Here is a 15,011-nt window from a genome sequence, read left to right on the forward strand (position 1 = left end):
TGCCTCAGCCTCCCGTGTAGCAGGGATGACAGGCACCTGCCCACATCCAGATAATTTTTTTTTTTTTTTGAGACGTAGTCCCCCTCTGTCGCCCAGGCTAGAGTGCAGTGGCGGATCTCCGCTCACTGCAAGCTGCACCTCCTGGGTTCAGGCCATTCTCCTGCCTCAGCCTCCCGAGGAGCTGGGACTACATGCGCCTGTCATCACGCCCGGCTAATTTTTTGTATTTTTAGTAGAGACAGAGTTTCACCGTGTTAGCCAGGATGGTCTCGATCTCCTGACCTCGTGATCTGCCAGCCTCAACCTCCCCAAGTGCTAGGATTATAGGTGTGAACCACCACACTCGACCAAGGGTATTTATAGTCTTATTGATCCCAGTTCATGTGATTATTCATATGATTTGCCACTAGGGATATTCCATAATAGGCAGTATATTTACCACATTATCTTTCTAAAATCTAAATATTTTTGAATTGTAATTTCAAAGAAACTTGACTTTGAAACCTTATTTTGAAGTTTGATTCTAAGGAATTCAGATAAGCTATTGGAAAATATCACAAATGACAAAAATTTTGCATTAAGATAAAATTGATAGATTTAAATCTCTTTGCAGCCGAGTGCGGTGGTTCACAACTGTAACGCCAGCACTTTGGGAGGCCGAGGCGGGTGGATCACGAGGTCAAGAGATTGAGACCATCCTGGCCAACATGGTGAAACCCCGTCTCTACTAAAAATACAAAAAATTAGCCGGGCGTGGTGGCGCATGTCTGTAGTCCCTGCTCGGGAGGCTGAGGCAGGAGAATTGCTTGAACCCAGGAGGTGGAGATTGCAGCAAGCTAAGATCGCACCACTGCACTCCAGCCTGGTGACAGAGCGAGACTTCGTCTCAAAAGAAAAGAAAAAAATTAAATTCCTTTGTATATCATAAGGGTCTAATTTTTAAAAAATTGTAAAAATCTTATATGTGTATTAGTATTACTTATCTGTTCTTATCACTTCATCAATGCGAGGCGTAAATAAAATTTGTTAAGTTAAAACTTTCGGTATACTTTCATTCATTTATTTACTTATTTTGAGACAGAGATTCGCTCTATCATCCAGGGCAACCTCCGCCTCCCAGGCTCAAGAGATTCTCCTGCCTCAGCCTTCCAAGCAGCTGGGGCTACAGGCATGCGCCACCATGCCTGGCTAATTTTTTAAAGTCCTATATCATATAAGATCATTAGAGCTCTGGGATTACTTTTTGTTTGTTTGTTTAAGAGACAGGGTCTCACTGTATCACCCAGGCTGGGGTGCAGTGATGTGATCATAGCTCATTGTAGACTGGAACTCCTGGGAAAAGCAATTCTCCCACCTCAGCCTCCCCAGTAGCTGGGACTACAGGTGCTCGCGGCAACGCCCAGCTAGTTTTTAAATTTTCTGTAGAGAGGTCTCACTATATTGTCCAGTCTGGTTTCAAACTCCTGGCATCAAGGATCCCCCCCGCCCTTGGTTTCCCAAAGTCCTAGGATTACAGGTGTGAGCCACCATGCCAGGATAAGAACATGAGACTTCTTTTATCATATTTTTTATATCTAAGTGGAATACTATAGTATTATGTGTCAGTGTTGAATTATTTTAAAATATTATTCACTGAAACATGCTAATAATCTGGGTCAGCTTCTATCTTGACTTAGGCTTAAACATATTAGCTAACATGAAGGGCCCAAAATTAATAATGATTCCATACCATCTCTTTATTTATTTATTTATTTATTCATTGAGACAGATTTTTGATCTCTTGCCAAGTTTGGAGTGCAGTAGCACGATCTCGGCTCACTGCAACCTCCACCTCCTGTGTTCAAGCAATTTCTCCTGCTTTAACCTCCTCAGTAGTTAGAATTACACCCACCACCACAACCAGCTAACTTTTGTATTTTTAGTAGAGATGGAGTTTCACCATGTTGGCCAGGATGGTCTTGAACTCCTGAACTCAAGTGATCTGCCCGCCTTGGTCTCCCAAAGCGTTGTCATTATAGGCGTGAGCCACTACGCCCAGCCACCATCTCCTTTCATTAAAAATTTGTGAGCTGAAAATAATTTGAGGGCAGTTATTTTCATATAGAGTCATTTTATCAAATAGGGATTAATATTAATGACTTATTAATATTTACTTTATCTAAAATTATGTCTAACTGATTATTCTAAATTCTCTGACTTACTAATAATGTTAAACAGTAGGTTTAATACATATAATTAGGTCTGTGTGGAGGCACTATGTAAATAAAATTGTTTTTAACATTTTGTAAGGTCTGCTGCTTTACAAGTCTTATTATCTTTGCTCCATCTTTGATACCAAAATTTTAACTGTGATAATTAGGCTGGAGACATGAAATCAAGGGTATGTTTATATAATCACTCTCAAGGATCTCAAGGGTCATTTTCTGGTTACATTACGGTTATATTATGAAAATTGTAAAAGGAATCAAGTATAAATTCCAGATAAGAGCTCTTGATAAATCATATAAATCTATATAATATGGATATACTTTAAGATTTAGATCTAGATATATTCAGTAACTCTGTAATTTATCAAAAGGTTTTGGTTAAAATGTAAGACATTCCTCAATATAGAATTAGTTCTAAAAAATTTGTTGCAACGAAGAATCTTAACAACTTACCTTCTTGTTTTCTCTGAATACAGAGCAATTCAAGATAGACATAGAAGTAAAGCATAATGAAATAAACAGGTGAGCTTTGTAGCTCAGGGTGTTGTTGGCGTGGTGCTTAGCAACAGGGATTTTCCTACACTACACTCTAGTACAGGGCACTCTTACCTAGTCGGTGACATACAGAGCAGAAAGTTTATTGCTAAATTTACCGCATAGCAGAGGCAGAACAGAATTCATTTTCACTGCAGACTGGGACATCCTAAAAAGAAAAAACATGGAATGGGTGATATGAGCTACCCTAGTTTATTCCTTTCTTCCAATACCTCCAATCACCTCCTCTATTGATCTAGTGAACACAGGCACAGGAACAGTGCTCTAAACGACATTAGATGTCCTTCGATATCTTTGTCAGTCTAAATTCAAAGGAAATATTTTAACTCAAGTGAAAAGAAGACTACAAAAGAAAGATAACCCATATGGGGATAGCAGAATTTTTTGTTTTTGTTGTTGTTTTAAAATCTCTTGTTTTTGGCCACAGACACTCTGAGCTAGAAGAAAATATTTAGGAAAAAGATGAGAAATCCTTTTGTATTGAATAAGGGAATTACTTCCAGATGGCAGTGGTATAAATCTACTATGATAACAACTATTTATATATATATACACACCCATATGTTTATAGAAAATGTCTGGAATCTTTTTAGAGTCTAGAGTCCTTCTCAATGGCCTTAATTTGCAAACATAGCCTCAAATTATTTTATTTAATTAAAAACTGCAAGAGATTGACATTTTCTCCTCATAAGGTCTAATCTAGTATTTTTCTTTTGAATGAAGAAAAAAAGTAATGCATTGTCTGTAAAAAAGTAATTCTTTGATTTAGTAGTTAGCAGTGAACAGTTGACATGGTTTGGATGTTTTATCCCCTCCAAATCTCATATTAAAATGTGACCTGTATTGTTGAATGTGGGGCCTAGTGGGAGGTATTAGGTCATGGGGGCAAATCCCTCATGAATGGTTTGGTTCCCTACCCTGGGTAATGAGTGGTAAAGAGTTTACAGGAGATCTAGTTGTTTAAAAGAGTGTGGCACCTTCCCTCTCTCTCTTGCTCCCTCTCTTGCCCTATTACATGCTGGCTCCCCTTCAAATTTTGCCATGATTGTAATCTTCCTGAGGCTTTCACCACAAGCAGCTGCTGACACTGCATTGTGTGTAGAACCAAGGGCCAAATAAATCAATTTTCTTTATAAACGAGCCAGTCTTAAGTATTTGTTTTACAACATCACAAACACACTAACACACTGGTGAAAATCAACTTAAATACTTAAATACAGGTACTAATATAAATTTAAAATGCAAACTAAGAGTTGTAAAATTTTTATTTCCCCTTCAAAAATTAGCATTCTAAATTCTCTCCTTATAATTTCTTTTGCTTTATACACTTCCAACTTCCTATGCTCAAGTTTTCAGAAGACATTGAAGAACATCACATCATTAGAGAGAAGAAAAGGAAAAAATGGCTACAAAAATTAACTATACAATGTATTGAATTAATAGAGTTTTGCTGAACAATTTTTGTTAATGGAGTTTATATTTTTAGATATAAATATTTTTCTGCATGATATATTTAGACAAAATTTTTTAATATAGGATATTTGCAGCAAATGGTCCCACGGATCCCAATTATTAAACAAAACACAAATGTAAATTGATTTCAGTATATAAAATATGCCTTAATAATTATTTTAGGTAGCTATAAAAAGTAGAGTTACCAGATTGAGAGGCATTTCGACTTCTGGGAAGGCTTTAAAAACATGAAGCAACACTTCCCACCATCAAAGATTTACGTGTAAGAGATTTGTCTTCATTTTTTTTTTTTAATTGGAGCAAACAATTTGCCCATGGGCATCTAAACTTAGAATGAGTTTGACATCACGACACGGTTTGTATTCTCTGAGGAAAAATTAAAGGGAACTAAACAATTTTATTTTTCAAACATCAAATCACGAAACAAAATGGTCCAATTTTCTTTCGGTTCTCAGTGGTACATTTATGTCTTCAGGGTTTTAAAAAAAAACCACACCATTTTGCATGCTTAAAAATAAAAGATTTGGTTCAAGAGTTCACCTTTGTAACATCTTTGCAATTTTTCTTTAAATCTGTAGGTTTAAAACTTTGCTAAAATAAAAAATGTTTAGTGAGAAACAAGTTCACTTGTGTTGCTTGCTGAAAGAAATTGCTAAAGGGAAGGCATTAAGATATGGAACACAATTATACAAAGTAAATACTCAATCGAACATGCCAGATGTTTCCTAAATTTAAATTGTTAAATGGCCATCATGGAAGAATCATTTTAGTTTTAAACTCTATAACAAGTAAAATAACTTTCTGATATAGAAACATTTGTTCCTTTGTGTATGAACCAAATCAAATATCATATATAAGTTATATATAAGATATGAATCATATATAAAGTAACTTATCCAAACATATTTAAGATGAATCTGTCAGTATTTTTTATATTATCAACATAGAACTGTTTTAAGATAAATAAATCATTTCTTCATTTTTCATCTCAATCAATATTTATAAGAGATGACATAAGTTAGATGATTCAGCTAATCTACACTGAAAGCATTGGATAAGTGAATTACAATTTTTGCTCAAATATGGAAAACATCTGACTGATTATAATCAAAATCATTAACTCTCATTTACTTTTCCTGAAAGCTCTTTCCTTAATATAAAATCTAGACATAAAGATACTAATTTATTCTCTTAAGGGCTATAAACATTTTCTCTCATTTCATTATTTTTTTAGTTGTCAATTTTGATAGTGTTCAACTAGAAGTTGAGAATAGGAAATCCACTAACATAGGTTCACAGTACTCATATATTTTTGAAACACTGAAATCAACCTGTACCCAACTCCACTCTAAAGGCTAATGTTGAAATACCTGGCTGAAAGTAATGCCAAACCAATATCTCTGAAATATAGAGAAAGTTGGCTATTTTAAGTACCTTTATGATTATATTCATATTTTTATGTATATATGAGAGACAGAGCAAATATTACACAAGAAAAATAATATTTTTTTAAAAAAAACATGCTAAGGTCGGCCGGGCATGGCTCACGCCTGTAACCCCAGCACTTTGGGAGGCCGAGGCAGGCAGATCATGAGGTCAGGAGATCGAGGCCATCCTAGCTAACACGATGAAACTCTGTCTCTACTAAAAACACAAAAAAATTATCCGGGAGTGGTGGCAGACACCTATAGTCCCAGCTACTCGGGAGACTGAGGCAGGAGAACGGCGTGAACCCAGGAGGCAGAGCTTGCAGTGAGCTGAGATCATGCCACTGCACTCCAGCCTGGGCAACAGTGCAAGACACCATCTCAAAACAAACAAACAAAACACGTTAAGGTCTATAAGGTCTACAACTTTGTCATTTCTTAACTATATGATGACCTTGGGTGGGTCACTTACTTAGTTTCTCAATAGTTTGGTTTTCTATCTTGAAAAGTAAAGAATTGTTTTCTTCATAATTATCTCATAATTGTTTTCTGAAAACGTAAAACACTGGAAACATTGCCTGGCATTGAATAAATTATTAGTTTTTACTATTAGTATAGATTCACATTTTTCCTACTTAAAATTAGATAATGACTCCTCATTTTCTGCATGATTTTATAGGATATAAATTTAGACACAAATCAAGACATATTTGAAATAACATTCTATATATTTAACCTCACATTTATTGGATGAAACCCCACATTTCTCTATATTTGATAGTGTAAGTGACATTCACATCCTATTTTGCCTCATTATTGAACAGTGTCTTACCTACCTTTTCTAGATGTCATAATTTATTTACTCTTGCCTCATTTTCATGATGGTGTATACTGCATATTTTGAGACCTAGTACATTTAATTGAGTTATTTTCTTGCTCAAAAAGTAAACTAGTTCCACATCCATTGAATCTTCAGTTTAAACTTAAAATTTAAAATAAAATCTGTTCTATGGCAATGATTATAAACTGGCAAACTGATATCTCATGGGTTGAATTAAGGTTGACCTTGAAGGGCCATGTGTGTGCATGTTTACTCACCTTAAAATAAAAGAATTTTCTGTATGGATTTATTTTACTAAGATTAGTGAGCCTTTTAAATGAGTCAGGTGATTCTGATTCATCATATATATCCCTGCTGAGTCTCTCTGTACTCACAAATTAGAGTCTGAGTGATGTAATATCATTTGAAGGTAGACTGTGATAAGTTAAAGCTGCATATTATGAACTATGAAGTAACTACCAAAATAACAAGAGTTACACATAAAACCAAATAAAGAAAAAATAGGATCATAAAAATAAACATAAAGCAGAAAAATATGCACCAGAAAAGCATATGATAAAATAGAAAAGAAATAAGATGTTATATTTAAAAACAATAATTATTTTGGAAGAGTAGATAAAATATAAATTCGAGGCTACCAATTTATTATGTGGATTTTGAGGACAGTCACTATATTCTTAAAGAAGTTCTATTAACTTTGCAAATACTTTGAGGGGTATAAAAATAGGGATATAATAAATTGTATACTAAAGACAATAAGTGATGATTAAGTACTTTAATTTATCACAGATGCTACATATTTCCCAAATCCAGTAGAAATGTAATCAATTTGTTTGACAGAATTTCAGTCTTTCTATTAACAGTCTTTCAGATCAAAATTAAAGAAAATCATATTGAACGATGTCCTTTATACAGTCTTCATGCTCATAGGCTCAATTACATGTATCTGATAAGAATTATAAATAATATGACAAAGTTATTTCAGTTAATATGTTCTGTTGATCTATTTCAATTGAGAAAAAAACACTAACCTATTTAGTTTTAGGATCTAATATATGTGAACAAATTTGGGAGGATTTCTTTAAGAATCTATATGCATTCTTTGTTTTACATTCTTTTAAGCAAACATATGACATGGACAAATATGTGCAAACACAAAATCACTGCAGTATATTAGAGTGGAAATGTAATGGCAGCATTATTTTTCAGTAAGTTATTGGGTAAAATATTTGAGTCATGCTGAGTACAAAATCTTTTGTTAAGGCTAATTAGGTTGCAGATTATAAAATGCCCTAATAGTACCAATAAATTAGACTAACCTTTCTCAAAAGGAAGTGACTAATAATATTTTGTTGCTGAGTTAAACAAAATAAATGTCTAAGAACTTAGCCAGAATGTTGAGATTTTAATTAGTTACTAGGGTGTTCAGGTTAATGTAAATCAGATTTGCCTTTCTAGATAAAGAATCCAGATTGACAGTGGCATTAACATTGTCATTAAATCTTGAATAAACACTAATTTCCCTGTGCTTGCAAGAATCTGAACTGGAAAAAGATGAAAAAAAGAAATACTATAGAGTTTTTAGTTAATTATCAAGCTTTTCCTTTGTGTTTTGTTTATCTGATATATAACCTTTCAAATTGAAGCTGATAATCGAATGAAATAGTTTTTAAAAACTGCTTGTAGGAGTCAAATGACTACTCTTGGCTTTTCTTTCTTTCTTTTTTTTCCATTTCCATTTATAATAGCCAAAAAAAGTTTCTTGTCACTGTTTCTAAATAACACCATGAACTCCTGCTCACAAATTAAAATGTATTGCAATTCTCTAAATAAGAACAATCTACCCTTTCTAAAATTTCTAATTTAATGTGCTTTATTTTTAGTATACTGACCTGCCCTGCATGTATAAATTAAATGCAAGAAACATTTTATGTTTAGTAGGCTTGAAAATAAGACTATTTTTCCCTTATTTTTTCTCCTTAAAACTTATTAATTCCCTTTTATATTCTAGATCTATAAATACTAAAATATACTATCTATTAACTACTCTAATCTTCATGTCACAGTGTAGGTTCTACCCATGTAACAGATGAGAAAACCAAGGAGTACAGTTATTTACTAACCTGCACAAGGCAAGTTTCAAAATTGTCTTCGAAAATAATGATCACTTTTAAGGTTTATTCTATAATGGTTTAAGATCATGGGTTAGAGAAGTAGAACAACTGTGTCTGATTACTAGTTCTAATAATATTTGTGGGGATTTGTTGAGATTTTATACACACATATGTTTGGTTTTGTGTATAAATATATATATATAAAAATGTATTACACATATGGATTAACTGTTTAATATGTGTGAATTATTATATTCACTACTTGGCATTAGTGTTTAGGTTGTTTCAATTATACCCTCAAAATGTAATGACTTTTTGAGAGCCTATATCAAATTATTGGAAATACACATGTATTTTTAAAGGGATTAGGGATTCTTTGTATTTGAATATGAATTGTGAAGATTAGTATTGAAAAAATCCTTGGTAACTTAGCAGGAGTAGCTGCAAAGGTGTTCCTTCTTTTCCTAAATCAATTATAAAGTATAAGAGTATTAAAGTGCACTTGTTTTTTATTGCTAAAGTAATATATATATTATATATTAAAATCTATATGCTAAAGTAATATACATTATATTAATATATATAAAGTTATATATATATATGTAGAAACTGAAGCTTTAGTTCATCTAACTATGATTCATCTGTCAGAGCCTTTCCTGTTGCGGGAAGTCAGGGACCCCAAAAGGAGGGACTGACTGAAGCCATGGCAGAAGAACATAATTTGTGAAGATTTCATGGACATTTATTACTTCTCCTAATTAATACTTTTATAATTTCTTACACCTGTCTTTACTGCAATCTCTGAATATAAATTGTGAAGATTTCATGAACACTTATCACTTCCCCAATCAATACTCCTGTGATTTCCTATGCCTGTCTTTAATCTCTTAATCCCATCATCTTCATAAGCAGAGGATGAATGTCGCCTCAGGACCCTGTGATGATTGTGTTAACTGCACAAATTGTTTAAACCACATGAAATCTGGGCACCTCGAAAAAAGAACAGGATAACAGTGATGTTCAGGGAACAAAGGAGATAACCTTAAAGTCTGGCTGCCTGTGGGCTGGGTGGAACAGAGCCATATTTCTCTTCTTTAAAAGGCAAATAAGAGAAATATCACTGAGTTCTTTTTCTTAGCAAGGAACATCCCTGAGAAAGAGAATGTGTTCCTAAGGGGAGGCCTCTGAAATGGCCACTTTGGGAAAGTCTGTCTTTTATGGTTGCAAATAATGGATGAAATAAGTGCCCGTCCATCTTCTCTAGTGCTCCCAGGCCTATGAGGACGAGGAAATTCTCACCTAATAAATTTTGTTCAGACCAGTTATCTGCTCTCAAATCCTGTCTCCTGATAAGATGTTATTAATGACAATGCGTGCCCGAAACTTCATTAGCAATTTTAATTTCACCCTGTCCTGTGATATCACCCTGCCTCCATTTGCCTTGTGATATTTTATTACCTTGTGAAGCATGTGATGTCTGTGACCCACACCCTATTCCTACACTCCCTCCCCTTTTGAAAATCACTAATACAAACTTTCTGGTTTTGCGACTTGGGGGACATCATGGAACTTGCCAACATGTGATGTCTCTCCCGGACACCCAGCTTTAAAATTTCTCTTTTTTGTACTGTTTCACTTTATTTCTCAGACTGGCTGACACTTAGGGAAATAGAAAAGAACCTATGTGAAATATCAGGGACTAGTGTCCCCCAATACTTTCCTGAGGAAATTTTTTTTGGTAGAGAGAGTGAGAAGACTAGGTGCACAGTGACCAGCTAATGTGACCAGCAAAATGAATTATAAAGTATGAGTATTAAAGCCTACTTGTTTTTTATTGCTAACGTTGTATACATACATACATACATACACACACACACACACACACACACACACACATATGAAAATGTAGAATTTGAAGCTTTGGTTCATCTAACTATGACTCCTCTATCAGAGCCTTTCCTGAGGAAATTTTTTTTTTTTTGGTGGAGAGAGTGAAAAGACTAGGTGAACAGTGATGAGCTAAAAGGAGAATGAGGGAGTTCCAATACTGTGAGAATGGGCTTCCAGGTGGATTTCCTGAAAATGGCAAGATTCATCAGAAGCCTTTCCTTATTTTGGAATGTTATTTATTTATTATAATATTCAGTTTGTTTCTTATTCTGCTGAAGAGTCTCTAGTAATCTGTGGTTTCTACTGACCAGAAATATATATTTCAAGGAAATTGTTGATGAAATACATATAAAGTAAAATATAAACCTTTACTTTTAAAGATTGTGCTGTTTGGTGCACAAAGAATGGTGCATGTGTTTTCTGAGTGAGATGAGAAACCAGAGAACAGAAGAATCATACATTCTCACTTCATTTTGAAAAACTGACAATGGCTCCTGGATTGATCTTAGAGCTGACAAATCAGAAGCAAGAAAATCTAAAGGTCGTTGTAAAAAATATATAGTAGAGAAATGGTGGTGGTGGCAAGAACCAGTTATTGTGGTTATATTACATAAATAGTGCTAATTGAATTTCCTGTTAGATTAAATACATGGTGTAAGATAAATAGAGGAGTCGATGAAAATTCAAATATTTTGGACTATGCTAATAGGATAAAGGCTATTTGCAAATATTTTTACATGTTCATTTTTATAAAATATGGAACCCTTGAATAAAAGCAAATCTGAAGGGAGTGATCGGAGTATGAAAAGGTTAGATTGAGTTCAGATTGTGGCATATTAATTTGAGATTGTCTACCATACTGTATGTTCAAGAAAAAATGTCAAATTGTTAATTAAACGTGACTCTGGATTTTAAAATAGAGGCCATAACTGGAGATGCATTTTGTTTTTAATTTTCAGCATCTAAATGATATTTAAAGCCATGAGACAGGATTTAGGAACCAGGAGAGAATCTTGATAATAAATGAAGTGGCCTCAAATTCAGCTGTGGAACATTTCAAAGTTATATGGTTGGAGATTGGATGATGAGTTTCTGAATAAAGTAAGAAGGACCTGCAAGCAAGACATGAGAGAGAAAATAAGATATGTTGTCTCTGAAATAAAGGAACAGTTTCTAGGTAAATGGTTGTGGGAAGATTCTAAGATCAGGCAGGAAGTAAATTAAAAGTTTACATTAGATTTTCAAAACGGATTTTATTTGTAACACTGGAAGTAATAGTTTCATTTTGGTTTTTTGAAGTGTTGGAATGGAATTGGTTCAAGTGAGAATGGAATGTAATAAATCAGAGCCTGATGTCCTCATCTGTAAAATTGAACCATACTAATAACTATTTCAAGGAGTTTGTAATAATTAAGTTAGATAATCTCATAAATTTTAAAGCACATTACCAATAATAAATAATTGAAAATATTTAATCTATTAATAAATATTAATATATCAATATTTAAATTAATTAATTAATTATTAAAATATTAAATATTACTATATTAATAAATAATTGAAAATTGTGTTTAAATCTTTATTATAATTAATAATTTTTAAAGACTTTTACCCAAATAAAAGAATTTTAAAAGAACAGTATAAAAGGATGGATATATTACAACATCTGAGTTTTTAAAAAGTCTAGAGAATTTTTATTATTGAAATTGCCAAATAGTTTGATAGCTTATTGGAATTTTAAATGGTGTGCATAAATAATTTAAGGAAAAAAGCAGAGATTGAAGTTCATTCCTAGGCTTTTGCATAATTTCACATACTTTCAAGTTATATTATATACACAAAGTAGACTTTAGATAACTGTACTTTTATATTTAGAGTGAGACAGAATTGGAAACATTTTGTAATATACGTGTAATTGGTATAAACCTGCTTACCTGAATCAGGGTTGTCTCTGAGAGTTGTCAGAATCACAGGATTGGCAGAGGCTGTATGGCAAATGGGTATTTTTATTTGTATTTATATCAATCTTGTATTAGTCTGTTTACACACTGCTATAAAGAACTGCCAGAGACTGGTAATTTTACAACAGAAAGAAGTTTAATTGACTCACAGTTCCATAAGCATGGATGGGGAGGCCTCAGGAAATTTACAATCGTGGCAGAAGAAGCAGTCATGTCTTACATGGCAGCAGGCAAGAGAGCGAGAATGAGAGAGAGAGAGAAAAAGAGAGATAGCATGGGAGGAACTGTCAAACACTTATAAAACCATCAGATCTCATGAGAACTCACTCACTATCATGAGAACAGCATGGAGGAAACTGTTCCCATGATCCAATCACCTCCCACCAGGTCCTGTCCACAACAGGTAAGGATTATGGAGATTACAATTCAAGATGAAATTTGATGGAGACACAGCCAAACCATATCAAATCCCCAAAAGCTAAAGCTGCATGTGACAGTGATGTGCTATCTTTGGCCTAAAGCATTATACTAATGTTTTCCTACATATCTGAGTTTTCTTCCTGTATCACAGATGAGACTTATTCTTTACCTCTGTTTCTAGCTTCCATCTCAACAAGTCCATGAATGTAATAAAAAATAAGAAAAACACTTGAATTGATGTTTAGCATCTTTGACTGAAAATGAAAAACAGTTCTTGACGTAAAGAACTTTAATTGTCAGAAGTGGCTGCACCTTGGCAATGATAAGACTTTTTGTATTCACAAGAGAAACATGTTTCTCAATTTGATTTCAATCATGCAATGTATGTAATTATAAAGTAATTGAAAATAAATAGCTTCAAGGGCTCCTGTTGTTAAATAATAGATATGAGATAAGCATTTTGGACTAGACCCTTTGTAATTTCTATGACAATTTAGAAAAGTAAGAATTATTCTGAAGCAAAAATATAAAACTGGAAAAGAAGTGTCACAGTCATAATTTTCACTATGATTCTTCTAATTTCCTTCATGCATTCATTTGCATTTTTATGAAGTAGATCTCATATCAATGCATTTATTCAACAAACTATTGTTGTCATTCACTCTGTAAAATGACAAAGCCATAATGAAGAAAAATGTCATGGCCTCTTTCCAGAATAACCTCACAAGCATCATGAAAGAGAGATGTTTATATCAGACTTTACAATGAAATAATTAAGTATACCTAGTATATAGTAGATTAATGAATTAACAGTCTCAGCAAAACAGGGAGGAATCTTTAGGTCTATTTATTAATAGTAATAAAATGTATTCAATACCTGCGCACATACACACATGCACACACACACACACACAAATGGAGATTTTTATAATCAGTATTTGTCTACAAGTTGATCATTCATGGTTAGTCAAATAGAAAAGTTTGTAACAACTCCTAGTATTCTAAATTGTACACCTTACTACACCAACAGAAAACGCAAGAATACAATGGACACTTGAACAACTCTAGAGTTAGGAGCACCATCCCTGGAGCAGTTGAAAAATCCCCATAAATCTTTTGATTACCCCAAAACTTAACTACTAATAGCCTGCTGTTGACCAGAAGCTTACCAATAACATATGAAGTCAATTAGCACATATTTTGTATGACACATATATATATATTTAAAAAACTGTATTTTTAACAGTAAAGTAAGCTAAAGAAAAGAAAACATTAAAATAGTAAGGAAGAGAAAATATATGTATTTTTCATAAAGTAGAAATGGATTATCATAAAGGCCTCAATCCACGTTGTCTTCACATTGAATAGGCTAAGAGGAGAAGTTGGCCTTGCTGTCTTAGGGATAACAGAGGCTGAAGAAAATCTACTATAGTGGAGTGGTGTAGTTGAAACCCATGTTATTTAAAGATCAACTGTAATTCAACTGTAATGTACTCAGATGAAAAGCTACTTATTTCTCTTCCCCCTCTAACTTTAAGTATTTATTTAGATGGCTTTGCAGGTAAAATTTAAAGTGATGGAGTTTAAGCAACAAGTAGTTTAGTGTACTTTAGACTAAGATATTTTAAAATATACTGCTTTTTAAATTATTTCCCTCTTTGATCCAAACAAAACGTTAGCGAATAGTGAAGCAGTTTAGTCATTTATTTGTCTCTTAATAAGTAGATAATATTTAAGTTATAATATTTATGTTAGAAATATTTTTAATCCTGCTCATTGGAATAATTTGCCCTTGACATAACTTTATATACTTTTTGAGTAGCTAAACCATTAAACAGATACCTAAATATATATGGTTATTCAGTGAAAATCATCCTCAGTCTGCTCAGTACAACCATTACTCAAAATATAATCACATTATTAGTTTCTTGTCAATCTTTCCAATGGTTTTAGGCATACGGAAGCAAAGGTTTTTACAAATATTTTGCTTAAGTTACAAAACTAATATCATACTATATATATCTCAGCACCATTCTTTATTCACATTAAATATATATTGATGATTCTTCTATAAAAAGGACTTGCTCCTTTTTTTGCTAAATATTATTCCATTGTACAGGTGT

This window comes from Macaca nemestrina, chromosome 9 (assembly GCF_043159975.1).
Source record: "Macaca nemestrina isolate mMacNem1 chromosome 9, mMacNem.hap1, whole genome shotgun sequence".
Taxonomy (NCBI): domain Eukaryota; kingdom Metazoa; phylum Chordata; class Mammalia; order Primates; family Cercopithecidae; genus Macaca; species Macaca nemestrina.